This window comes from Bos taurus, chromosome 20 (assembly GCF_002263795.3).
Source record: "Bos taurus isolate L1 Dominette 01449 registration number 42190680 breed Hereford chromosome 20, ARS-UCD2.0, whole genome shotgun sequence".
NCBI classification, from domain to species: domain Eukaryota; kingdom Metazoa; phylum Chordata; class Mammalia; order Artiodactyla; family Bovidae; genus Bos; species Bos taurus.
The window spans coordinates 58,952,972-58,980,343 of NC_037347.1; the positions used below are offsets into that span (position 1 = coordinate 58,952,972).

Genomic DNA, 27,372 nt, shown 5'->3' on the forward strand with positions numbered 1-27,372 from the left:
TCTGTTCACAGGATTATCCCACAAGAATACTGGAGTGGGCTGCCATTTCCTCCTCTAGGGACCTTTCTGACCCAGGGATCGAAGCTGCAGCTCCTGCATTGGCAGGCGGATTCTTTTATCACTGAGCCACCCTGGGAAGCCCCATCAACCGAACCACGTTTTCACAATTGTAGAGCGTAATTGTAAGATGAACACTGTGCAGTAGATTCATCAGCATTTCAAACTACAGTCTACCAAGAAACCCATTCGGAGTCACCTGAAGTGGATAATCACCCACCACAGCCAAAACGGTCTTTGATGACTGCGGCATATAAAGCTCTGCAGTATTACCCAGTGAGAGGCACAGACAAGTTGGAAGCTGACGGCTCTTGAACGCTCCATGCAGTACCTACCTTGTGGCTAGAAGGTGGTTAACGAACAAAAACAGTCTTACGGTTTTTCTGAGAACACTGGATTCAGAATTAGGGGGTTCAAGTCACTCTCAAGTTTCTCTCTCTGACTCTGGACAAGTCACTTAGCCTCCCAGGCTAAGTGTCTCATGGGTCCCAAGGAGGAGAGCACAGGTTTGAGGATGTCCTGAATTCTAAAGGTAGAAAGGTCATTTCAGCTCATCAGACTGGCACTGAGTGACAGTACTGCACTTCACATACAATGCAACCAAAAACACACATCTTCCCAACGACAGGCAGGACACTTTGTTAGACTTAGAGCTGTGTGCTTTCTTCCTTTTTTTTTTAATGAATATTTTTCTATTTTTTCAACTCCCTCCTTTTTATTTTTTTTTTAACTTCCCTGATGGCTCAAGTGGTAAAGAACCCACTTGCCAAAGCAGGACATTCAAGAGATGCAGGTTCAATCCCTGGGTCGGGAAGATTCCCTGTATGAAGAAATGGCAACCCACTCCAATAATCTTGTCTGGAAAATCCCATGGACAATGGAGTCTGGTGGGCTACAGTCCATACAGCTGGAAAGAGTCAGACACAACTGAGCATGCACCCATATTTATTCTTAATTTGGCCACAAGACATGGCATGTTGGATCTTTGTTCACTGCCCAGGGATCAAATTAGTAACCCCTGCATTGGGAGAGCAGAGTGTTAACCACTAGACCACCAGGGAAGCCCCCAAGATGTGTGACTTCCAATCACAACTAATATCTACTGGGTTCTTTTATTTTTAAGGTGTTTTCCTCCTGATAAAAGTAACAGATATGAAACCAGTCATTTTTTTTTCCAGAAAGAAATATAGATATCCAGTAATTCCACAATTCAAAGGCAACCACCACTAACGTTTAAATAAAGTGAGAGAATTTTTTTAATGTATTTAGTCACAGATGTGTACATAAGTTTACATAAAATCTATTACAATAGCAATTCCATGTACATACCACCAACTAAAACAGAATAGACCAAAAAAGTGAGGAAGTGCTTAGAAAAAAGTACAAAGACCTCAGAAAGTGCTCAGGACAAACTGAAACTTGACAGGCTCCCACTGGCCAACCTGGAACAACTGGAACAAAAATAATGATGATAATGGATAAAAATCAACAGAACAAAACAATAATCTCTGATCCTATTCTAATATAAACAAGTAAGTGAGAAAGGCACACTTTTACAGAAGGATTCCAACTAATAAAAGTGAAAGAATTAGAAAATTACCATTTGGCAAAAACCAGACACGCAAAAATTAACAATGGGCAAAAAATTAATGGGGAAAAGAATAAGAAATGAGACAGTTATACCATTTCAAAGAAAATCCCCATAAGATATGTATTACTTACAAAGGGGAAAGTTACTAATTTTTACAACAGAGATTGGTAGGAACCACCCCAAGTGATCACAGCTCATGTCACCAGTCATGGGACAGACATACCCACAAGGTGTGCTTCCTGGTAAAATGCACAGAGAAGACCACGGCATCACTTCCACAGCCCTTCTAACAAAATGCACTAAATCTTGAGGAAATTATACAGATCCAAACTGAGGACCAGGCAACAATATACATCACACATAAGTGTGTTAGTCTCTCAGTTGTTTCTGATTCTTGCGACCCCGTGGACTGTAGCCCTCCAGGCTCCTCTATTCAAGGGGATTCTCCAGGTAAGAATACTGGAATGGGTTGCCATGCCATTCTTCTGGAGATCTTCCCAACCCAGGGATCAAACCCAAGTCTCCTGCATTGTAGGCAGATTCTTTACCATCATATCACACATAAACATCAATTCAAAACTGTTATTAAGAGAAGCTGTATGGAAATACAGTTTTGCAGACATTTTCAAATCCGAACTCCTGTAATCAGAGCAATTATTGACAGACTTCTGAGTTACTTCCCAGCAGGGCCTCCATTTCCTCCCCACCTCCAGCAGAAAGCTTTCTCACATACCCCGTTTTCCGAATCTCATCAGCTGTTATAACAATGCCATATATGGCGCTTTCCCTTCACTATCATCGTTCTTTTACCTTCAAAGTAAACTATGCCTTGCAAAGTCACCATTTCTAACTTGTAAAAGCGCACTCAAGGTTTTACAATTTTGACTTAAAGGGCTGTTCAAACTCTGCTCTTAGGACGTTATGTCCATACAGAATGTTGGTTTAATCAATAACAAACCAGATAAAGTCAATGAGCGGCTGTACTGCTATTACGCAGACCCTTCCCTCTTCTATTCTTGACAAGTAAATGTTCGTGGAAAAGCCCAAGTTAGGTTCAGTGAATAAGCAGGTCCTAGTATATTCTTGTAACTAACTTCCTTATAGGTAGTTCTTTCTGACTGACACCAGCTGTCCCAGCAGTTATCAATAGCATTCACTTTCATTCTTAAGAATATTCTGGTTTGTACAACAAATTATTTGATATGTCCATTCTGAAGGAGATCAGCCTTGGGATTTCTTTGGAAGGAATGATGCTAAAGCTGAAACTCCAGTACTTTGGCCACCTCATGCGAAGAGCTGACTCATTGGAAAAGACTCTGATGCTGGGAGGGATTGGGGGCAGGAGGAGAAGGGGACGACAGAGGGTGAGATGGCTGGATGGCATCACTGACTCGATGGACATGAGTCTGAGTGAACTCCGGGAGTTGGTGATGGACAGGGAGGCCTGGTGTGCTGAGGTTCATGGGGTCGCAGAGTCGGACACGAACGAGTGACTGAACTGAACTGCAGTGCAGGAGACTTAGGTTCAAACCCTGAGTCGGGAAGATACCCTGGAAAACACAACCCACTCCAGAATTCTTGCCTGGAGAATCCACATGGACAGAGGAGCCTGGTGGGCTACAGTCCATGGGGTTGCAAAGAGTCGGACACCCCTGAGCGACTAAGCATGCAAACAAGCACTTTAGGCTTCCAAGAAGGGACTGGGGGCACTTCTTTTATATCTGAATGAGATGGTATATGTATTGCACTCAGCAGATGAAAGCACCCTTTATTCCTGTCATCACTATTAACACTGAACAAGTTCCTCTCTTTACAATACAACCACATTATCTGCAAACATCAGATGTATGGATCTTCCTCAACTCCTTTTATTTACATTCAGATCCATTAACACCTAATTCTCATCTTTCTAAATTCCTTCTACTTTTTCTACATCTTTGATATGCCAACATCCTCTAATATGTTTAGCTTTTTTTTTTAAAAAAAAAGAGAGTGTGTATGTAAACATTAGACAATAAATGAGCTGTTTGGGGTTACTGAATACAGAGGTTAATCAACACACAATCAGGATTTCACGATGAAGAAGCAGAGCTATTCTACTAATTCTCTCCTAATGTAATTCTCTTTTCCAGTGTACTTTTCAACTGTGGCCTAATTATCTAAGTCCTGATTATTGTCTACTTTATCGTCATAGTGAACATCCCTATGCATTTGACCCATGATTTATTCATTTTTCTAAAAGATTATAAATTATACCTTATGTGCTAATGATGAAAATAAGTACACAGTATCTGCTGCCATTCTCAAATGGTGGTAACACTACGTTGCAATGCAGAACCAGCACGTAATCTGTGGCCAGTAACTTCTAATTTCTAGAAAAATCATTTCAATGTTTGTGGCTGTGGAGTACAACGTATATATATGCCAAGTCCAACTGGCGTTTTTGATACACACTATGAAATATGCCAGCCGTGCCCCACGGGGTGGAGCCCAGGGGCAGACACATAATGGACAGGCCTCTGGCCAACACCCTGTGGTCCAGGGCCTCCCCTACCCAGCATCACGCCCCTGGGGGCGGCATGGGGTGGGGCGGAGTCTGCAAAGGCAGGGCTGTTGTACCTGCCTTTCTCCCCTTTCCAGGAGAACCTGTTGGGTTACTTAATTAATTATATATGTATCAATCTCAGGGGAAGGCTATGGTTACCCAATTTAAGAGGGAAATCCTAGAAGCACTTGTGTGGCTACAACTGATTAAATTACTATGCAGCGTTATCTGGCTTTCTTTACAAAGGCCACAGGTGTCAAATGTAGGAGTATCTGTGTAAATTCTTCCTTAGTCGCTTGTGAATAGACTAGGCCAGTCATTCAATTCTTTTTGAGGAGGAATTGAAATGTAGTGAGTTCTTGGGATGCAGGGGAGACAGGTATTTACAAAGGGTTAGAAGTGCCACAAGCCAGTGCCCTAGGCACCTGAGTCTGGCCTCAACTAAATGAGGGGGAGGGAGAGAAGGCAAATTAAAGAAGTATCTATACAGAAATTTCACGTGCCTGAATCATTTGAACAGGCAGGAACTGAGAAAATGCAATGCTCAGCCAACCAGATCCCATGCATGTCCGCAAAAAGGCCACAAGCAGGACGCTTGAAAGGCAGCCTGGTCCAAGTTCTCTTTCGATTGGCTCGTATTTCTTTAGGAACAGACATGCTTCACACACACACATTTCCACAACGATGTCTTTTGATCAGAGGTTCACCAATATTGTTTTTTAAAATCCGAGTGATTGATTTTACAGATGACTTTCTCTTCAGACTGCCTACATTTGATGAGATTGCCTTTGTCAGTCCCCGGGCTTCCCTGCACACCTGGGCGGACAGGTCCGCCCTGGTGCCCCACAGCAGGGTCATGGGTCAGCAGTGGCTGCTGGGGACTAAGACATCCATCTCTTTCCTGGGATGTCTTCCCCCTCTTCAAATTAGGAGCCTCCAGTAGAGACCAAGCCTGTAAATCTCTCTTCATAGATCCATCCACTAAATACTATGTAAACTAGCTCTGTTGACCAAAAAAGGCCAATTGTCTGTGCCAGATACGAACTAACTTCTGAAGACTTTCAGAACTGCAGCATCTCGCTCTCTGCAGATGAACTACACACCTGTTTAAACCTAGGTGGGCAGAAATAACACAAAATACATTCCTGGGAGCATGAAGGCGAACTGCACTCATCTGGGAATTCATACCGTGCCTTGGTTGTGTGTACCATCTAGGGTGAGAATCATCCAGCAAATTCTCCCAGGTCAAGCACTTATGATGAAGAGCAACAGCTATTTTTGTTTCCGGGTTAACCCTTTCCCTGCCCTCTCCAATCCAGTTCTACAGAAATACTGGGTGTTTGGAAAGAGATAAAAACCTCAGAATCATTCCACTTCTAGTTGGGCTACAGATTTTCATCCAAATTTTATAATAAGTATGCCATTAAGGGTATTGGGTACTTCATCAAATCATGGCAGCAGAAACACCAGACTTCTTTCTACATGGTAGTCAAAAGTAGACAGTACCACAAATCAGAAGCCAAAATCTTCACTAAAGCTTGAACTTAATGCAGAATAACTAAGGGTAGACACATTTTTCAGTACTAGTACAATACTAAAAAATAACATAAGAACTAAAAGTAAAAATAAACATACATCTAAAGCAATGCAATTCCACAACTCTCGTACCAAGCTGGCAACTCATATGCATGTTTAAAGGGAGAACCAGAGCCAGATTCTCAACATCTGTAGTAAAAACCCAAGACCAACATTAAAGAATTATTCATGGAAAAACATTTTCACTACAGTGAGCCAAAGCTCAATTGCTAAAAATACATTCACTGTGCACACAAGGGCATGGGCTCATTTCACGGTATTTCCACTGGAACTGCACCACTAAATTCTCCCCACCCAGACGTTCCCAGGCAACATGGGATTCAATTCACAAGGCCAACCTGGAAACCAGAGGAATTATAGCAGAAAAACTGAAAAACATCAAAGGGTTAAGGAGAAAAACGGTTTAGAGTGAAAAGTTGTTATCTCTAAGTCATCAGCATTGGGGCAGGGGAAAAGGATGAGAAAGAGGGCAGAAAACTCCCTCAAACACAGGAAACAGCTTTCATACCATCAGGCTCTGTAGACAGCATGGGAAATAATGGGTCTGATTTGATAAGTCACGTAAAAAATAAACTGTATTCATTTACACTCATGTCTACTGAATTATTTAATTGAAAACAGCTAAAGCTAAGTGGCTATAAGGATGGACCAGGGACTAGACTCAATCTACCCCATTCTTTAACTAACTCTACACCTTGGGCTACTTAACACCTCTGTACCTCAGTTTCCCCATCTGTGGAGTGGGGATAATGGTATACTTGTTAGTGTACTTTCTAATAAGTAATCCAGGCAGGGGAGACTCTCCTGAGAACTGCAGACAGCTCCATGGCAGCACCCACAAAGAATAAGCTGGCATCATGATTGTTCTAAGATCCCTTGAAACCAAATCACAAAGTATTTACTCAACTCCAACATGTGCACCATTTGTCCTTTTCACCAAAATGCTTTTCAACCTTTTATTTTGAATAACCTGGCAGATGTCAGAAATAAAACACTAGTGATTTTATAAAACCTGTGTTCACGAATCCAAAGGCACTGTCCCTCCTCCTAAAGTTCCAGTCTAACTTCTCAGCTGGTGAGGAGAAAGGTGAGGTGATAATTATGAAGCAAGCACAGACAGACTCACTCTTCTTATCCACAAGTTTATTATAAGTGAGCAGAGTCAGCTCCCAGCTCAACCAGGACCGGTTCAGGCTGTGGAACAAGTGAAAACGCCAGTGACAAAACACTTATCCTGTAAAGAAAGAAGCCTTCCTTTTATTATTTTAATAATTCCTTCCTCTTCCCTTTCCTGCATGTCTCATTCTGTCATTGTTCTATAAGCAAATCTATCATTTTAATAATCAGGAAACAACACAATATGTAACATTTAAGTAGTAATAATCTCTTTAAGCTTTCTGTACAAAATAATCATAGCAGCTTTTACTCAGAGTTCTTTGAGACATCAGTTTAAATAAAAATTCAAATGGCCAAGCCCATTCCAAATTTATTTCTGTTCATAAACTCAAAAAGTCCAACAGCAAAAGAAACATAACTTGTTCAAATTAAACAAGATTGAATGTGACTGCTATATACACTCGTTGGCACGGTGATTTTCAAAATCAGAGACTCAAAGATACATCCTGACCGAGCATCAGTTACACACCAGATATCGTCCTCAAGCTGTGGGCAGTAACACTGAACCAAACAAGGCCCACGACGCCGATGTTTACAATTTCATGGTAACACGGAAGGGATGGCGTCCTCTCTGTACCTCAGAGTCTCAACCATGAACAAAACAACAACAAAAACACACCCGGGAACTTGCTTTTTCTTAACAACACTTGTCAACTCCTGTTAACTCTTGGCTGGGCATGAGCTTTGCCATCCTTGTTTGTACCATGTACTGCATTTCAAAATGGTGGGAGGAAGAGCATACAGCACGTTTCAGGACTGCGACTTACTGTCTGTGACACTATAATTAGACACATATGCCAGACAGACCAAAACTGACATCTCCCAAGATACCATCAAGCTCTGGGTCATCACTTTTGGCTGCTCCAGCCAAGTAACTTGTTCCTCTCATGACTTTCCTATTGCGAGCCATCTTGGTATGAGCTGGCACTCAGCTTGAATTTGGGGGCTTCCAAAGAAGAACCTGCGTGCCGACGCAGGAGATGTAAGAGACATGGGTTTGATCCCTGCGTCAAGGATATCTCCTGGAGGAAGGCATGGCAACCCACTCCTGTATTCCTGCCTGGAGAATCCCACGGACAGAGGTGCCTGGCAGGTTACAGTCCATGGGGTCGCAAAGAGTCCGACACTACTGAAGTGACTTAGCACACATGCTCTGATCTGCCCAAATATTACCAAATATTAACATAAATCTGTAAATAAACCTGAATTTACCTACCGAGTTTGGCTCACACTGCCATGACAAAACCTTGAGGCTTTTTGTCCCAAAGTGTCACACATCAGAAACTGGTTACTGTTATGGATATACGAAAGAGAGGCCAGCATTTCAGAGGCAGACACAAGTAACCCCAGTGCCTCTGCCAGGTGAGGCTGACCCTGCCCGCTCGAGAGAACAACTCAAAGCAGCACCAACCAGAACGTTCCACCAGGACACAGCCTTTCACTTCGATTTCAAATGAGTCCAAATTTAGAGTGTGCTCTGGAACAACGTGAAAAACTCACTTGAAGCATGTTTTTAGAGTTCTTTAATATCCATCCACTGGATGACTCACAGTTATGTATCACAGAGGCCAGGTACTTTTATTTCTAAAAAAGGAATCTGTTTGAATACTGGGGAGGCCAGCATGAGCTCTAAAGCTGGTGACAAGGCAAGAAAAGCAGGGAAGAAGCCAGTTCCTCTCCAGCCTAGGAGAAGTGATTTTAGGGACCAAAGGCCCACTTACAATGTCACATGCAGTGTCCCCATTTCATTTAGTTTATGTTTTCCAATTTCTCCATGTCTTTTTTTTAATGTTCTTTCTCAACCCTTTATCAAGCATAGTAGAAAAGCTTTTGTGTATGTGTGTGTGTATATATATAATATGTATAATATATATATTTTAGAAAAGTTATGAATTTTTGACTAAAAAATTTATGACATTTTTATTCCACTTGTTTGACTTAGTATGAATAAAATGCTAGATTTCTAATTTTAAAAAAATAGATACACAACAAGCAACAAAGGTTTACTGTTCAGCACAGGGAACTATAGTCAATATCTTGTAATAATCTATAATGGAAAATAATTTCAAAAATAATATGTATACCTGTATAAATGAATCACACTGCTGTGCACCTGAAACACAGCCAGTCAACTACACTACAATAAAATATATATATTAAGAGAAAAAAAAAAAATGTCCCAAGACTCAAGTTTGCAATTTATTTTCCGGTATAGTCTCATAAATCTAGTCAACATCGAAATACTACTCAGTAGAGCTAACTGGGTCTGCCTCTTAGAAAGCCTATTTAACAAGCTATTCAAAACACCTAGGTCCCAAAGTTGCTGAAAAAAAATATTTTGGAAACATTTACTAGGGCACAACTAGGATTCAGTCTTTCCAGCAGTTCTTTCCAGGGGGAGGTACTCACAACAGGAAAACAATTCTCTGATTCGAAGAAAACTCTTCCCACTGCCCACCCTCCACCCCATGCCCACCTTCCATAAGAGCTCTTGTTCATTGGAGAAGGTTGGAGAAGCTTCGAGGAATCATGAAGCAAGGTAACAGTTATCTATTTCACTCTGCAAATGACAGAAGTCAACCCATTTGTAACAGGAGTGAGGCAGACCTGCCTGTTGCAGAGAGATTGTCTACAGATGTCTACAGATTGTCTCAGACTGTGGGATGATCCTCAACTATCCACCGTTGGGTTTGTTCTGTCAAGTCCGCAGTCCAAATACAGCATGTAAGATAAAACCCCACACCAACACTCCCTCTGCTACATCAAATCACCTGTAGGAAAAAGCAATTTAAAGACCACTATGAATAAGCCCTATAAGCTATCAAACAAACATCAGAAGACAATTATGTCCTCTGTTACAAGTTCTATCCCTGGCTACAAATGGCCTAACACGTGTCATAACTTAAAGCAAGGCAACGTAAAATATGTGACAGTAAATGCAAGGCTCAAAAACTCACCTGGAAAAAGTGGAAACTAAATTTGTAAAGAGGCAAATGCTTTTTCTCAATTGGCAGTCTGTAAGTTTCTGTTATGAAAATACATGCCATGAATTAGCCAAATCCAGACAAGTCTACTTCTCATCAATCAAATCAGCTTCAAAATATTCAAAAATTTTCCTGGTGTGCCCCAGAGGTTACTCACCTATCACCTTCTCACCTATTTCATCTATTTTCCCTTGTCTTCCCCCATTATTGCCACTTGTCTTTTAGCCCCTCCCCACATGCCCAGGTGCCTGGCATGAGAACAGCAAGGCGCCGAGGTCCCCCTGCGCCTCCACAGGCCAGGCAGGAAGCCTTCTCCACGTGATCATGCGCAGGGCAGGTGTGCAGTAAGGCAGGCAGACACGTGGGCAGCAGGCACGCACGGAACTCTGTCAGGCTGTGTGCCAGCCTGGGACTGGGCGCCCGCTCAGGGCCCAGCAGACCTGTTCTCGTGGCCACGTTTAACACTTCTATTCTGCTCGTGTCTTTCCAACGTTCCTCAGAGCTGCTCCCCTGTTAGCAGAATGTCCACCCCCTTAGGATGGGGAAGGACAATCTCTGTCAATGTTTCATGTATTTACTTTTCAGTTGATGTCAACAGCCTCCAGGATTCAATTTAGATCCTCTCCCGTAATCCTCCAGAAAGGCTTCCAGTTTGAGAAAATTTACTCCTAGCCTTTTAAGGGGAAGGAAGAAAAGGAGAGAGAGAGAAAGCAGAGTATGGTGGAAGAAACCAGCGAGAGAGGAAGGGGCCCTAATTTTATGGGAAAGACCCAGGGGTTCTGGATCCAGTCACTGAAAAGGACTAAAATGCCTTTGAGATCTGACAGTCCGCTTACATTTTAGGGAAATCAGCCCCTTGGCTACCACGCCTCCACACTCATATACAAATCGCATTAATGCCTATCCTACTCCACCAAAATCTATTGATCACTGCCTGAGAGTCAGCTTCTACAGTGGGTTAAACAAATTGCTCCATTTTCTCCAAAGTACATCAGGATGCTACAGATTTAAAAAATCACACCAAAGGTTTAATAACAGCTTTTTACTGGGGTGGGGGGAGGAGATAGAAACACTTTACATAAACATCTCTATTCAAAGATGCACAAAGGCTTCAGAAACTTATAGTGTCTACTTATCACTTCGTGGACAGACACAGAAGAGATACTGGGCTCATAAAAGCACTGATAAATTTTCAGACCAAGTTTTATAGCCACTGGAATTCATAGCAATGACCCACTGACTACAGCTGTGAAAGTCTAAACTACACGAATCCTGGGTGTAAAAATCCTATGTACTGAACACTGGGCAAAAAAAATTAAAGTATATGGGGCAGGAGCAGCTAGTAATTTTCAAATCATGGCTAAAATCATGGCAAGTTTTACTACAAATAATGACCACTAATGATTTTAAGGTGGAGAAGGAAATGGTAACCCACTCCACTATTCTTGCCTGGAGAATCCCATGGACAGAGGAGCCTGGCGGGCTACAGTCCATGGGGTCACAAGAGTCAGACACAGCTTTGCAACTAAACCACCGACGGTTTTAAATAAGTGAAATCTCCCTTTGTCCCTTCACTATACTACATCAATAGACAAAAAGAAAATCTAATACATCCATGATCCCTTAGATGCTTTCTGCAATCACACGAGGGCCAAGACCCAACAGGCAACCAAAAAGCCCACAATATTTTTTTTAATTACAAACAAGCTGTATTAAATGAAGATGTTGAACAGCCAACAGCTACAGGTGGACTCACACAAACAGATGAGAAAGTACATCACTCCACACTGAGGTCTGCTGACAGTTGACGCTGGCCGTGAGCCGCCAGGAGCCAAGACAGGTGGACAGGCCCTATAAATGGAGGCCCCAAGCTGGGTGTGGCACTGAGTCTGCAGCTCAGTGGAAACAGGCTCTCACAGGAGAAGTCTGATCTCTGGTGAAGACTCAGAATAGCAAGGATGATCAAGGACACTGCTGAACAAGAAGATGACAATCGATGCAGAAAAGGATGGGAACCACGGGGAAAGCATAGCAACGCTGGAAGGAGGTCAAAAGGCAGGATGAAAACGGAACCCAGAAAACATCTGCCCTCTACTCTCAACCACCTCACTGTTTTTTCCTGAAACTTCAGGAAGCTTCCACATACAGGACATACTAAAAAGAAACATGATGGAACAAGTGTGTTATAAAGGAAGTTTATCTCAGGAGCATTTAAAAGATGCTAAGATATGATCCTTCTCTAAAGCCCATGTGTTAATCACACAAGGACAGTGCAGTTCACAAGGGACACAAGACTTCCCCAAACCAACCAAGTCCGGCATCGTGACAGAGCTAATGTTAAGCAGACGCAAGCACATGCTGGCGCACTGACGCCCTACGGCTCTCTCAATACGACAAAACCACAAGCTCAAAGCCTCAACAGCGCTGCTCGGTGCCATCAGTGGATAAGCGGGCAGTAAAAGGCTCCTTGCAGGCCCCGAGCCCTGTGATCTAACAGCTGGACAGAGGCTGTGAGCAGGGAACAGCCTCGCAGCCCTAGGACACGGCTTTCCCAGCAGCTGCTGGCTGTCTTTTTGCTGAAAGGTCATGAAAACAGTGGGCAGGATTCCCATCAACATGGTCCCCAAACGCTGCTGCTGCTGCTAAGGCGAGTGATGAAGCTCCTCTAACCAAAACATTCCAGAACCCCTACGGGATAAAGTCTACAAGGCGTTCAGCTCCGCAGGCGCGGAAGCCGCGATCTGCACAGGCAGAGGCTCTGGACGCCTGCTCAACCGGCTGAGGGGCTCTAAGGTCAGTCAAGGTCAACACGGAATCCTCCCAGAGCACACGGAACTCTGGGGCGAGAACCACTGTGTTTCTTAACTGCGGGATCCATCTTCCCTCACAAGCCATGGCCTCTTGGGTGTTACGTTTGAAAAACAAATGCTGACAGTGAAAATAAAGTCAAACAGTCACCATTTGTCAAAGTATACGAGCTGGCAGCATCCCACGGAATCCTGGGCCACCAAGGACAGAGAAGCTGAAACGTGCAGCCAGGAACAGGCACAACTGTAGCTGTGAGTCCTTCCTGAGAAGATGGGAGGGGAGAAGGCACAACCAACCCCATTAAGGAAGACAAAGAAATGAGACTGATGGTTAAGCAGCAGTGCTGAGCTGTGTTTTTTCCCTCTTTTTAATTAGGGTTGTTTTTTGTGTGTGTGGGGGGGGAGGGGGGGGACGGCAGGAAACAGGGGAGTGGATTGGTCCAAGAAAGAATATTTAACAAGTAAATCTTTGTTTAAACTAGTAATGTTTGAAGGATGCATTAATTCTTCTAAAAGAGCACACTCCATTTTTTTAGTAAACTGATACCTTTTTAACAGCATTTTACAAAGCAGAATCTCCAAGGACACATTTTTATTATTATTTATGTTTACTGGATTCCATTATTGAAGAAAGGAGAGAGAGAGAAAACAACTGCATTTAAGTCACAATTCTGGTTGATGGAGAGAGAAGGAAATGACAAGAATTACTGCACAGGCTGTAACCTACGTCCCGAAGAACTAACAGCAGGTGTTTGGAGACAGAGCCACGGCTTTCTGCCGAGAGAAATAAGGAAGGTTCCAGGAAAGCAGGAACAAATCTGGATGTAATAAGGGGTTAGCCATAGGAGGGCAGAGGGAGGAGGGACCCTGTGCACGCCGTGGGAGACACCCACACCCCCAGATCACAGGGGACATCTGGGCTCCATCCAGAGTCCCACTGCCACCAACCCCGGGGGCTTCCCGCAGGCAGTCCTGGCTCTGGGGAAAGTGCACTGGGCGCTGATGCCCCAGGGCCAGGGGCGGGAGGCAGGGAAATGCCTGACTCCTCCACCCCTGCTCCAGAGGGAGGCAATGGCACAGCGCAGGGTCTCAGCAGTACTCAGTCCCATTTTCCCTACTGTTGTTCTGTTCTCTCATTCGGTCGTGTCCAGCTCTTTGCAACCCCATGGACTGCAGCACACCAGGCTTCCCTGTCCATCACCATCTCATGGAGTGATTCTCCTTATTAATCCTCTAGAAAATCAGGGAAGGATGGAAAAAAGTCATCAGAACTCCAAATTCATACTAAGGGAGCACTTCTGTCAGGAGAAATTAAGTGAATTCTTAAATGCTAGGGAGCTTTCCAATGGGTAATTTCATAGGACAAACAACAAAATGTAGAAAAATCATAAGATAATCTATGGGGGAAAAATACATAAAGTGTAACACTGTCCTTTTTAATTAATGACGTTTTCTCACAGGCCAAGTTTCTACATGTAAAATTCTCCCTTATTTCTGTATTTTGATCCTCAGCAAAGTTAAAGCAGAGAATTTATACCATCATTTAATCATGCTTCTATTATTACAAATGAGGTTTTTAGCTGTATCTACACGCAAGTGGGAAGAAATCAACATTGCATTTGATAAGCCAATCCTTTCCTTCTAAATGTCACTATTGAGCCCACACTGACAACTGTTCCTATCAGATATAAATGTGTTCCGAGGTAGAAGCACCTCTGTTGGGCAATCCAGGGACTGCTACTGAGACCAAAGGCCCAGGGTGCTGTTTTCGTTTAAAGACGGTACCAGCAGAAATCATAGGGGATGGTGAGGGAGAATGCGTCCCCACCTGTCACTGAGCCCGACGAGGATGAGGACACAGCAAACAGCGACGGCCACATATTCACGGCTGGGCCCCTCTCCATGGAGCTTCACCAGCAGCTTAGGTAAAAAGGCAAGTCTGGGTTACCAAATCCTCAGAACTCATCGGTGCATCAGCAGAGAAAAAAAAAATACTATCCAAAGATCTGAAGAGCAAGAACTGGAACTGAAAGAAGTACTAAGATGAAATTCAAAGATACGTGTAAAGTCACATTTACATTCAAAATATTAATTTCTTAAGTACAAGTGGGGAAGGATCTGGGTGGAAAAAAAGGAACTAAAGGAACAAAAAACCCCGGGCGTTCTGGAGAGTTCTATGAGCGGGAACTTGGACAGGACAGGGCAGGGCAGCATGTACCTTGCACAGGTCACAGAGATGAGAGCTGGTGTGCTGTGATCCACAGCAGTGCAAAGTGTGGATGCTACTGGGGGGTAGTGAGGAAAAGCGCAGATGCTTAAAGAAGAACCTGAGGCCAGGAGGGACCTGCTCACCATTCTCAAATATTTCAAAGGTTCTGCAGAAAAGATCTTCTGTGGGTCTGGACACTCGGGCTCCAACAGCCAAAACCGGAATCAATTGAAGTTTCAGGGAAAAAGAGTTCATCTTTAACAGTATCAAGGTGGAAGGACAGAGGGAATATTAGGTGATTAAAAACAAAGGTTACGTGCATGTTTAGGAGCCTCCTATGTGTGTGTGTTAGTGCTCAGCGGTATCTGACTCTCTGTGACCCCCATGGACTGCAGCCCGCCAGGCTCCTCAGTCCATGCAATTCTCCAGGCAAGAATACTGAAGTGGGTTGCCATTTCCTTCTCCAGAGGATCTTCCCCATCCAGGAATCGAAGCCTGGTCTCTTGCACTGCAGGCAGATTCTTTACCATCTGAGCCACCAGTGTTCAAGTTGCCAAATCTCTAAGCTGCATGACTTTCATGAGCCCTTGAAAATTGTTATGGGTATGACTGGAAAGAGGAAGCCACGTCATTTCTTGAAAACAAAGCAAAAAACGGACAACTTTCCCTACAAGGCCATGAGCACAAAGATGTATGCACAAAGTCTGTGGACCAAGAGACTCTCTGGGCAAAATGAGGTACCACTACTGGAGATGAGGAAGAAGGTGGATCCCAGAGGGTTTCAACTTCAGTACTCTTCCTCTGGGCCGTGGAGCTAGTTCTTCAGACCTGCAAACTTCCTCAGAAGGCAACAGGGTATGGGACAGAGAACACAGCAAGCTTCAGGGTTAGGGCAGGCCGGGTCTAGAACCCAAAAGCTACCTGCCCACATACTGGCCTCATGACCCTCAGCAGGTTCCAGGGACAGACTGCCAGGACCCACGGGAGCGGGGCCCTGGAAGGCGCCCAGGAGACAACCTAAGGAAGGCTCAGCAGGGGCTCCCCCAGATGTGAAACACAGAAGAGGGACCCGGTAAAAAGATCACACATCATGACCAAGTGGGCTTTATCCCAGATGCAAGGATTCTTCAATATTCACAACAATCACTGTGATACACCACATTAACAAACTGAAAGATAAAAACCACATGATTACCTCAATGGATGCAGAGAAAGCCTTTGACAAAATTCAACATCCATGTATGATAAAAACTCTCCAGAAAGCAGGCATAGAAGGAACATACCTCAATATAATAAAAGCCATATATGATAAACCCACAGCAAACATTATCTTCAATGGCAAAAAATTAAAAGCATTTCCCCTAAAGTCAGAAACAAGACAAGGGTGCCCACTCTCACCACTAGTATTCAACATAGTTTCGGAAGTTTTAGCCACAGCAATCAGAGAAGAAAAAGAAATAAAAGGAATCCAGATTGGAAAAGAAGAAGTAAAACTCTCACTGTTTGCAGATGACACGATCCTCTACATAGAAAACCCTAAAGACGCCACCAGAAAACTACTAGAGCTAATCAATCAATATAGCAAAGTTTCAGGGTATAAAATACACAGAAATCCATGCATTCCTATACACTAACAATGAGAAAACAGAAATAGAAATTAAGGAACCAATCCCATTTACTGCTGAGACGAAAAGAAAAAAATACTTAGGAATAAATCTACCTAAAGAAACAAAAGATCTATATATAGAAAACTATAAAACACTGATGAAAGAAATCAAAGGTGACACAAACGGAGAAACTTACCATGTTCATGGATCAGAAGAATCAATATAGTGAAAATGAGTATACTACCCGAAGCAATCTACAGATTCAGTGCAATCCCTATCAAGTTACCAAAGGTATTTTTCACAGAACTAGAACAAATAATTTCACAATTTGTACGGAAATACAAAAAACCTCAAAAAGCCAAAACAATCTTGAGAAAGAAGAATGGAACTGGAGGCATCAAGCTGCTGGACTTCAGACTATGCTACAAAGCTACAGTCATCAAGACAGTATGGTATTGGCACAAAGACAGAAATATAGATCAATGGAACAAACTACAAAGTCCAGACATAAATCCACACATGTATGGACACCTTATCTTTGACAAAGGAGGCAAAAATATACAGTAGAAAAAAAGACAATCTCTTTAACAAGTGGTGCTAAGAAAACTAGTCAACCACTTGTAAGAGAATAAAACTAGAACACTTTCTAACACCAAATACAAAAATAAACTCAAAATGGATTAAAGATCTAGACGTAAGACCAGAAACTATAAAACTCCTAGAGGAAAACACAGGCAAAACATTCTCTGACATAAAATCACAGCAAGATCCTCTATGACCTACCTCCTGGAGTAATGGCAATAAAAGCAAAAATAAACAAATAAGGCCTAATTAAACTTAAAAAAGCCTTTACACAATGGAGGAAACTATAAGCAAGGTGAAAAGACGGCCTTCAGAATGGGAGAAAATAACAGCAAATGAAGCAACTGACAAAGAATTAATCTCAAAAATATACAAGCAGCTCATGCAGCTCAATTCCAAAAAAATAAACGATCCAATCAAAAAATGGGCCAAAGAACTAAATAGACATTTCTCCAAAGAAGACATACAGATGGCTAACACATGAAAAGATGCTCAACATCACTCATTATCAGAGACATGCAAATCAAAACCACAATGAGGTACCATTTCATGCCAGTCAGAATGGCTGCTATCCAAAAGTCTACAAGCAATAAATGCTGGAGAGGGTGTGGAGAAAAGGGAACCCTCTTACACTGTTGGTGGGAATGCAAACTAGTACAGCCACTATGGAGAACAGTGTGGAGATTCCTTAAAAAATTGAAAATAGAACTGCCATACAACCCAGCAACCCCACTGCTGGGCATACACACTGAGGAAACCAGAATTGAAAGAGACACGTGTACCCCAACATTCATTGCAGCACTGTTTACAATAGCCAGGACATGGAAGCAACCTAGATGCCCATCAGCAGACAAATGGATAAGAAAGCTGTGGTACATATACACAATGGAATATTACTCAGCCATTAAAAAGAATACATTTGAATCAGTTCTAATGAGGTGGATGAAACTGGAGCCTATTATACAGAATGAAGTAAGCCAGAAAGAAAAACACCAATACAGTATACTAACGCATATATATGGAATTTAGAAAGATGGGAATGATGACCCTATATGTGAGACAGCAAAAGAGACACAGATATAAAGAACAGACTTTTGGACTCTGGGAGAAGGTGAGGGTGGGATGATCTGAGAGAAAAGCATTGAAACCTGTATATTACCATATGTGAAATAGATCACCAGTCCAAGTTCAATGCATGAAACAGGGCACTCAAAGCCGGTGCATTGGGACATCTCAGAGGGATAAGATGGGGGAGGAGGGGGGGGGGGTTGGGATGGGGGACACATGTACCCCTGTGGCTGATTCATGTCAATGTACGGCAAAAGCCACCACAATATTGTAAAGTAATTAGCCTCCAATTAAAATTTTAAAAATTTTTTTAAAAAGGAGGAGGAGCCCAGGTACCTAGCCAAGCACATACTTGGTGAAGGGCAGGGGCAGAGCTGACAAGCCGTAATGGCAGAGCCAGGACATGAAACTCTTCAGATGCTCAGTTCTTGCCACTGTGCCTAGTTACTGCTCTGGCTTATCCATTCAGATCCTCAGCTTGGCTAAGATCCTCCAGTCTATTTTAAATGTTCCTGACACTGGTCTACAGAGCAAAGCGCGAGGAATCCAGAGCATTCTGAGTGCACAGAAATGGCCCTCAAACAGGGATTTCCACAGTGCAAGTGCCCTGGGGTGCTGTGGACACAGGCCCACATTTGCTATCTGAAGGTCCCGTGCCGCCTGGCCCAGGAACAGCCCCATCACAGGCCTGCCCACAGCCATTCACAGCCTGGCGTGGGGGTCAGCACTGGTCCTCAGATGGAATGGATCACAGGACACCTGTGAGGTTCTACTCGCCAGCAACAGGACCAACAGGGAGCTAACGACAGCTGGTTAGTCCAACCAGTCCATCCTAAAGGAAGTCAACCCTGAATATTCACTGGAAGGACTGATGCTGAAGCTGAAGCTCCAATACTTTGGCCACCTGATGTGAAAAGTGGACTCAGTAGGAAAGACCCTGATGCTGGGAAAGACTGAGGACAGGAGGAGAAGGGGATGACAGAGGATGAGATGGTTGGAAGGTATCACCGACTCAACGGACATGAGTTAGCACAAACTCTGGGATATGGTGAAGGACAGGGAAGCCTGGCGTGCTGCAGTCCCTGTGGTCACAAAGAGTCGGACACAACTTAGCGACTGAACTGAACTGAACACGACAGCTGACGGGAACAGGTGACCAGCTTCCAGGCTCATCTCGCTGCAGTGTCCGCAAAGGTCTGAGTGGGGCCCCAACTTCAACAGATGCCCCAGCCTTTGGAGAGGCACTAACAGCATTCCGAGCAGGCCAACGCCTGAGGGCTCTCCCCTCCAGTGTTCTCTGACACGTCTTAAGGCGCCTAAGAACAATATGGTATCTGGAGAAAATACCAGCGTTCATCCTGTACCCCTTAAAGAAGATGTCTTTTTCTATTACTGAGGAAGAGGCTGTGAGGCAAGCTGCATGTCCTATGAAAAGGTAGGAGGCTGAGACATACATAGAAGAACCAAACCAAACCATGCATTGTAATAGTCCTCTGTTATTTTTTTTTAGAATCCATACAATGGAACCTCCCTAAAATTTCTAAAAGTGAATTGAACAAATGCAATTTTCTTAAATGATCTTTATACCTTGCTGCTATCTAGTCACTATGTCCAACTCTTTGTGACCCCATGGACTGTAGCCCGCCAGGCTCCTCTGTCCATGGGATTCTCCAGGCAAGAATACTGGAGAGGGTTGCCATTTCCTCCTCCAGGGGATCTTCCCAACCCAGGGATCGAACCTGGGTCTCCTACTGGCAGGCAGAGTCTTTACTGCTGAGCCACCTGGGATGTCTTCTTCACACTTTAGCTCTTTAATAAAGAATTTCACTGCATAAAGTTAAATATTTTATCATATGTAGATATATAAGCCAACTAAAATAATAAACTCCAGAAGAAAATTAAAACTATCCACCTGTATTCTCTATTTTGAGATGTATTGTCTTTTGAGATGAGACAGCTCTAAACACACGTCCTACTTCCATGAATTTTTTTAAGCGCAAAATGAGATTCTCAGCAAAGTCCAATTTAGGTTACATTTTTTTTTTTTAAGCAAGAGCACCTTATTTAGATAAGAACACTAACAGCTTCCTTTTAACTCAATATGCTCAGCACAGTGAAAGAAACAGAGGGGTAAAGTCAGTTAGCCTCTTTTGCCCCATTCCCTTCAAAATAATCTTTTTTAATCCAATGAGAATAGGAAGCTCCAGGCAGCATGTAATGATCAGTTCAGAAATTCAGGCCACACAGACTGGAAATATCAGCATGTAGCCAGCTTTTTATCTAGGTTATTCCAGGAGACGGTACCAGGAAACCAGGGGATATAACACACAGACTGGACTAGGACTGTATTCCAGTGAACTGGTTCTTCACCTACATGTCTTCCAAGGATCAGATGAACTCTAAGGATACATGTCCAATATGTAGAAAACTCCAGATTGTCAGAATAAAAATAATGCTTTTAACAGCATTCATTCTGCTTTGTTTATGTAAATCCTTTTCCTTTTGAAGAATCCCGAGGGCAGAAAAAGAATGCATTTTTTATTTCTAGGTGGTTTTTAAAATCACATTTAGAGATGGATTTAACCTAGCATTACAGAACAGTTGAGAACAAATACAGACCAATTCCTCTAACAATCAGTGGAAGAATTGCCAGGGGCTCCAGGAAGGGAATCTAAGCGCTGGGGAGGAGTGTTTTCTCACTCTAGGACACCAGACCCACCTTGGGGGTGGAGGCGCGGAGGAGACACGCAGGCCAGGAGTGGGAGGGGGCTCTGAGCGAAATAACTTCACACGCCCAGAACAGGACGAGGTTAAAAAGCCTTTTTTCACCACCCTTCTTCTGTCCCTGGGGAGGGACGTGGACACAAAGACCCCCTTCTGAGTTCCTGTGAAGAAGGGCAGGCCCCACGCCAGGTCCTGAGTGTTGACAAACCCTGATTCACGGCTCCGGTCCCACTTAGCTCCCACATAAAATGGGTGATTCAGCCACTCAAGGAGCTGGGGCGGGGGGTGGGCTCTGAATGCATTTAGGTCTGTTTGGAAACAGACCCCCATTGACAGGGGCTCTGACTCAGCAGCATCTCGTCTGACTCCTCTTCTCGGCCAGTCGTCAATGCCGTGGTGTGTCCCACACTGAGTCACACATCACTGTATCCAAGTTAGGCATAAACCACAAAACACTCACCACGGGAGTCATAAATGTCTTAACATGACTCTCGTCCTCTGTATATGCCAATTAGAAAATAGAGGGCAGTGAGTCGACGGACCATACATCCTGGTTCAGCAGGGACAGTCCCAGCTTACCCCTATTGTTCCAGGATAATTATCAGTAAACCCCTCTTTGATAAAAGTGACTCTGTTTAGACCATAAATTATACAGTCAGCTTATCAATCAAGAGGGCTTCCCTGGTAGCTTCAGTGGTAAAGAACCCTCCTGCCAATGCAAGAGACCTGGGTTTGATCCCTGGGTCGGAAAGATCCCAAGAAAAGGAAATGGCAACCCACTCCATTATTCTTCCTGGAGAATCCCGTGGACAGAGGAGCCTGGCGGGCTACAGTCCACAGGGTTGCAAAGAATCAGATACAACTGAGCATGCACACATCCATGATACTAGTGGTAAGTAAATGTAACACCAACATTGATAAAAATCCTTGTAGTGACTTTGACTTGGAGAGAGACACGAGCCATGGCGTAGCCAGGACTGATTTTACTGGTTTGTTTAAACTATAACAATGGGTCTGTGGAAATTTCAGGGAAAGTCTTATATTTACCTGTAAGACTGAAGTGACTTAGCAGCAGCAGCAGCAGCAGCTCTTACCTAAGAGCCACAGGTTCAGTCCCTCAGTTAGGAAGATGCCCTGGAGCAAGAAATAGCAACACACTCCAGTATTCTTGCCTGGAGAATCCCATGGGCAGAGGAGCCTGGTGGCCTATAGTCCATGGCGTCACAAAGAGTTGGGACATGACTGAAGCGACTTAGCAGACACACACAGATGCAAAGCAGACCCAACAACCCCCTAGGGGTTGCTGGCTGAGTATGCAGCCAAAATACTCAGCCAATAACCCTGAGGGGCCTGACACAGTGACTGGAGAAGTGAGAGAGCCCTTGGCAGAGTTGGGAGCAATTCTTCCTGTCCAAGGGGTCCTGGGTCCCAGCCCACAGAGGGACCCTCTTTCTTTCTCTCCATCTCTTTTTCTCCTTCTTCCTCTGTCGGCTATCATTTCTATTTTATACATTATATATATGCCTGTATATGTGTGTGTGTGTGTGTGTGTGTGTGTGCGCGTGTGCGTGTGCATGTATATGCATGCTCAGTTGCTTCAGTCGTGTCCAACTCTTTGCAACTTCAGGGACTGTAGCCCGCCAGGCTCCTCTGTCTACGGGATTTCCCAGGTAAGAATACTAGAGTGGGTTGGCATGCCCTCCTCCATAAGATTTTCCTGACCCGGGGATCAAACTCATGTCTCTGCATTGCAGGCAGATTCTTTACTGCAGAGCCACCAGGGAAGCCCATGTATTTATATATAATACGTTATATATCTATACATAATATATTATATACTATGTGTTTATATATATAATATATAGAAATATATGTTTATATATATAAATATATATTTACTATATACATATTTCCCTATTTAGTAAACGGGGGGCAGCATGCCCAGTATTCTAGGCCGTCTAGATCCCCAGGTCCCAGGACAGGAGCTCCAGCAGGGAAGGTACGTCTCTAGTGCCCCAAGCTTCAGGACAGCAAGAGCCCAGCAGCGTGAAATTCACATGAGTGCCAGAAAGGCAGCAGGGCAGTAACAAGATCTCCGTGTATTTGAAATTTTCATATGAAATTTTGTGTGTTTGAAAATATTCATATTCCAGTTATTATACAAAAAATAAAATGGGATCTTTAAACTTTGAAATCATTAAACGTGTGAAATATAAGCCACAGAAAACAAAATGTAAACGTGGCAATTTATTTATGAAAGTTTTAAATACATGAATATTAATTTGTTTTCAACACCTAAGTGGATTCCTGAATAAATCCCCTGCCCCGGGGGTGTCCTTGTATGCTCACTGCTGTGAGCGTCTTCCTCTCTCAAAGCTTAGGGCAGGGTTCACGGGACAAACTAGCCACAAGGAAAGTATGGGAAACGGGCTGTTTCTGCTTATCTAAAAATACCCTTGTGAAAACTGAATTTAATGGTCAAGTGTTTCAGAAGACCACTGCATTTATTACATTAATGTATTCAATATCAATTCTCTCAATATATGCATCGAACATTCAATGGCCATAAAGGTGGGACTTACAGCCCAATTCCCAAGTGACTATGATGTAAAGAAGAATTAAATGCTTTGGCTAGCTCTGACTACTTGGCATTAAGCAAAAATATTATTTTTTGAAAGGCTCAATGTATCTAACTTTTAAAATCATCTTTGAAAGCATAAACAGGAATTTTTAAGAACTCTGTTTTATAAAGAACTGGCATAAAAATGTATTTTTTTAATGAGAACTATGGTTCTCATTTAAAATTATTCACCTCTAAAAATAACATATCAGTATTTCTGATGCAAAGATACAGTTTTACTGTAACACGGTATTTTGTGAACTTTGCTCTCATAAGTGTGATCTCCCCCAACCAGCACACACAGGCGTCAACATATCCTATATATTTTCATGACTCTCATAAATTATGCTGAGCTCATGTAAGTGGACTGATGGCAAACTACACAAGACAGAGCCGACATTACCACATTGTTGGGGGGGCGCCCAAAATATCTGTACAGTTGTCAATGTGATAAAATGAGTTTTATTCAAAATGCCCAGGCAGACTTAAGTGAACTGAGCCCTCATTATATCTAATCCTGAGAAACCGAGATTTATGAAACAGATCTTGCTTCCACATCTTGAAGTTATGTGCCAAGACCTAGTTTTATGCTGGTATATCACTAAATTTTAATACCATAAGAATCTAGAATCTTCAGCTCCAAAGAACATACAATTTACACAAAGGAGAAACAAGAATTGGACTCCACTCCTAGACCTTAAAGAATTTTTTAAGTAAAAACTGTGGAAAGTGTGTTCTAAGTAAAGAGTGGAGAAAATTAGAAGGAAACTGGAAAGCTCCTTGTAGAAAATATTTGCATCTTGACAGCCTTAAGAAGAAAACCGTGGTCCAATTGCAGCTCACGACTTTTTGGAAGTCATGGAGTTCTAACCAGTGGCAGTCTGGAGACAGTTAATGGATCTCTTCTCAGAATACTATGTACAAATACATAAAAGAAAAACAAGAAAGCTACATAGAAAACCATTCATGTTTTTCGAAGTCATCTAAAGACTTTAAAGTATTTCTGTGCTTCTTTAGGACACATGAAACAGTAAGATGTAGCAGTCAGTCTAGTAACCACTGACATTCTGAAGCAGTGCTGAGCACTAAGGAAACTTTGAGACCTCTGCAGTTAAGCACATGTAACGGAATTTGAAAATATCTGTGGTGTCCACTGATGACAAGTCACAGGTGCTGCCACGACTACTGCATTACATTCACGATGGAAAGAAATACTGTATTTAGTTGGAGAGTTGGGAAAAATAAAGATGCAATTAACTTCTATCCAAGTTCACGGGTCTTCACTTCAGACCAAAATCTCTGTACTCTGGACTTACTTGGCTTTTTGAGCTCTACCTTTGGAGCGAATGTCTTAAGAGTCACTGAGAACTAGGTTCTTAAGCAGGGGACCATAAACTCTGAGCAGAATCTTCCCCAGGCCAGGAATCAGGGCAGCCCTGTGTGTGCCCCTGACCCCAGATGACCAACTTCTCTGAACTGCTAGTCAATCCCTTCTTTAAGGTATGAAAGCAAGGTAAAGTAGGCTGGGTGGGTAGACAGACACAAAGAAGACTCGAGGGGAAACAGGAAAGGCCTTAGTGCAGCTCTGTCAGAGGGCACCAGCTCCCTCCTCCAGCAGCTCCTCCCCAGGAGATGAGGCCACCTCCCCTCCCTCCCCAGAGACTGAAGGCCCACACGGTTTGGATAAATTCCCTTTGCTGCCCCAGGAGCCAGAAAAGCCTTCACCAAGTCAGGCCCTGGAAGTATACACCAGGCTGTGATGTAACTCCTCAAGTGCAAACTATGAACCACCACGGCCAGCAGGGATGGGTGGCAACTAGAGCTAACTTCTCCAGAAACCAGCAGCATTATAAAGGGGCTCTTCCCCAAAGGCCATGAAGAACCCCCACCTTGGTGGGGCTGAAGGGCCAGTGTGCAGGCTCCTTTGCTTCACTCTGCTGCAGTGGCCCTACTCAGAGCCCTTGGTGGTCACTGCTGGGGGTCTGTCCCTCATGCTGTATTTGCAAACGACAAGCAAGGCTCTAGATTTACGCTGACCATCACAGGAGGGCAATCACAGAGATGGACGCTTCTCATTTATATCCACAAAACAACACAAACCCTCTGAGCTTTGATGCCAGCATTTTTTAATCTGAATTAGCAAGGGCTAATTTCTTACTTTCTAACCTTATCATCAGGGCAGAGGTTTCAGACCAGAAACACCAAGAAACAGCAAGGAACCAGTCCTCATCAGGTTTCAGATACACTTCTGGTCTACTAAACAATTACTCTGCAGCAAGCTCTCCGTGTCTCTGTGGGCGATTTCCATCTGTGCTTGGCAGAGTAATGAAACAGACAGGACAGACAGAAGAGCAGCTACTGGCTAAGCCCTGCCTTTGTCCTCCATTATCCCAAATAATTCAGACCGCCTAATTCTGACCTCGGGCTCTCTCAGCTTAGGGTATACAATCAAGTGTTATAAAGTTTAGCTAGCCAGCATTACCTTAAATGGTACAATTTTAGAGTCTTTCAAATGCTGAAACATTTAGATTGGCATTCCTGTAGTTTTAGTCAACAGTATTCCCTGGTGGCTCAGTGGTAAAGAACCCGCCTGCCAATGCAGGAGTCACAGGAGCCTCGGGTTCATTCCCTGGGTTGGGACGATCCCCCTGGAGGAGGAAATGGCTACCCACGCCAGTATTCTTGCTTGGAAAATCCATGGACAAAGAGGCCTGGCAGGCTACAGTCCATGGGGTCGCAGAAGAGTCAGACACAACTTCACGACCAAACACCACCACCAATTATTTAGAGTGAACAATGAGAGACTTAGCAACAGGCCTTTCTTATAATGGCACTAGATCTGCATCAAGCTATTCCCAAATGTTTTCTTTCTTTCACAACGGTATAAATAATCTGCCATGTATATAGCTTTTGCTGAACATCAATCAGTTCTTTCTCTGTGGTCATACAAAATGAAGTACAAACCAGATGTCTGACTTACTTATTTTATTGGGTAAATCAGACTTGGTTGCGTCTTCTGGACACTCTCTGTGTCTTTACTACTCCAAGCCTGGGAAGATCTGCAATCCTTCCCCCAAATACCTTTATGATATTTGATTTCAGGACAAGGCTAGACAGAATTTAATAACTGGAATGCTAAAACAGGGTCACATTCTAATTAATTTCTTATTATAATTGCTAATATTTCACCAAATGCTGAAATTATACAGCAAGTTAAAATAGGTGTTTAAACCTTAATATTTTTAATGCAAATGGTTGAAAAGTGATAAAATACATTTCTATGTATATAATATTCTCTCTCAAGAACTTCAAATCAACTCCAAGAAAGGTTTTAGGTTTTACTTTTACCTACTGCGGAGCATACAGTAGGTGCTCAAGAAATGTGTGATGTATGAATGAATAAGTGAGCATTAAAGATTGTTTTAAATAAAATAGATCATAAAACTGAACGGCGAAGGATTCAGGGACTAGCAAAAGATTACCGAAAGCAAGTATATCAAATTTTTAAATAAAAGCAAAGTTTTTTAACCCTGGTATATATAAATTACTACACTCTCTCCATGGAATGTGTTTTTTAATTTAAAAAAGAAAAAGCTAAATATTATCTACGTCATAAAGCTAACCACAAAAAACTTTACTGTGTCTAACATGAAACTTTTTTAAAAATTCAAAACATGTCACAATAGGAACTTCTGGTTTGAGTGAAATACAGAAAATACACCCCAATATTATAAGTTACATCCCACTCCGGGATCTAACGCCTGATGATCTGAGGTGGAGCTGATGCAATAATAGTAAAGCGCACA

The 27,372-nt window shown here is 43.1% G+C and overlaps 1 protein-coding gene across 4 annotated transcripts in view; it reads right to left on the minus strand.

Annotated features, from left to right (window-relative positions):
* TRIO (trio Rho guanine nucleotide exchange factor) overlaps positions 1 to 27,372 on the minus strand; it is a 363,545-nt gene that overhangs the window by 309,725 nt on the left and 26,448 nt on the right. The window lies entirely within an intron of this gene.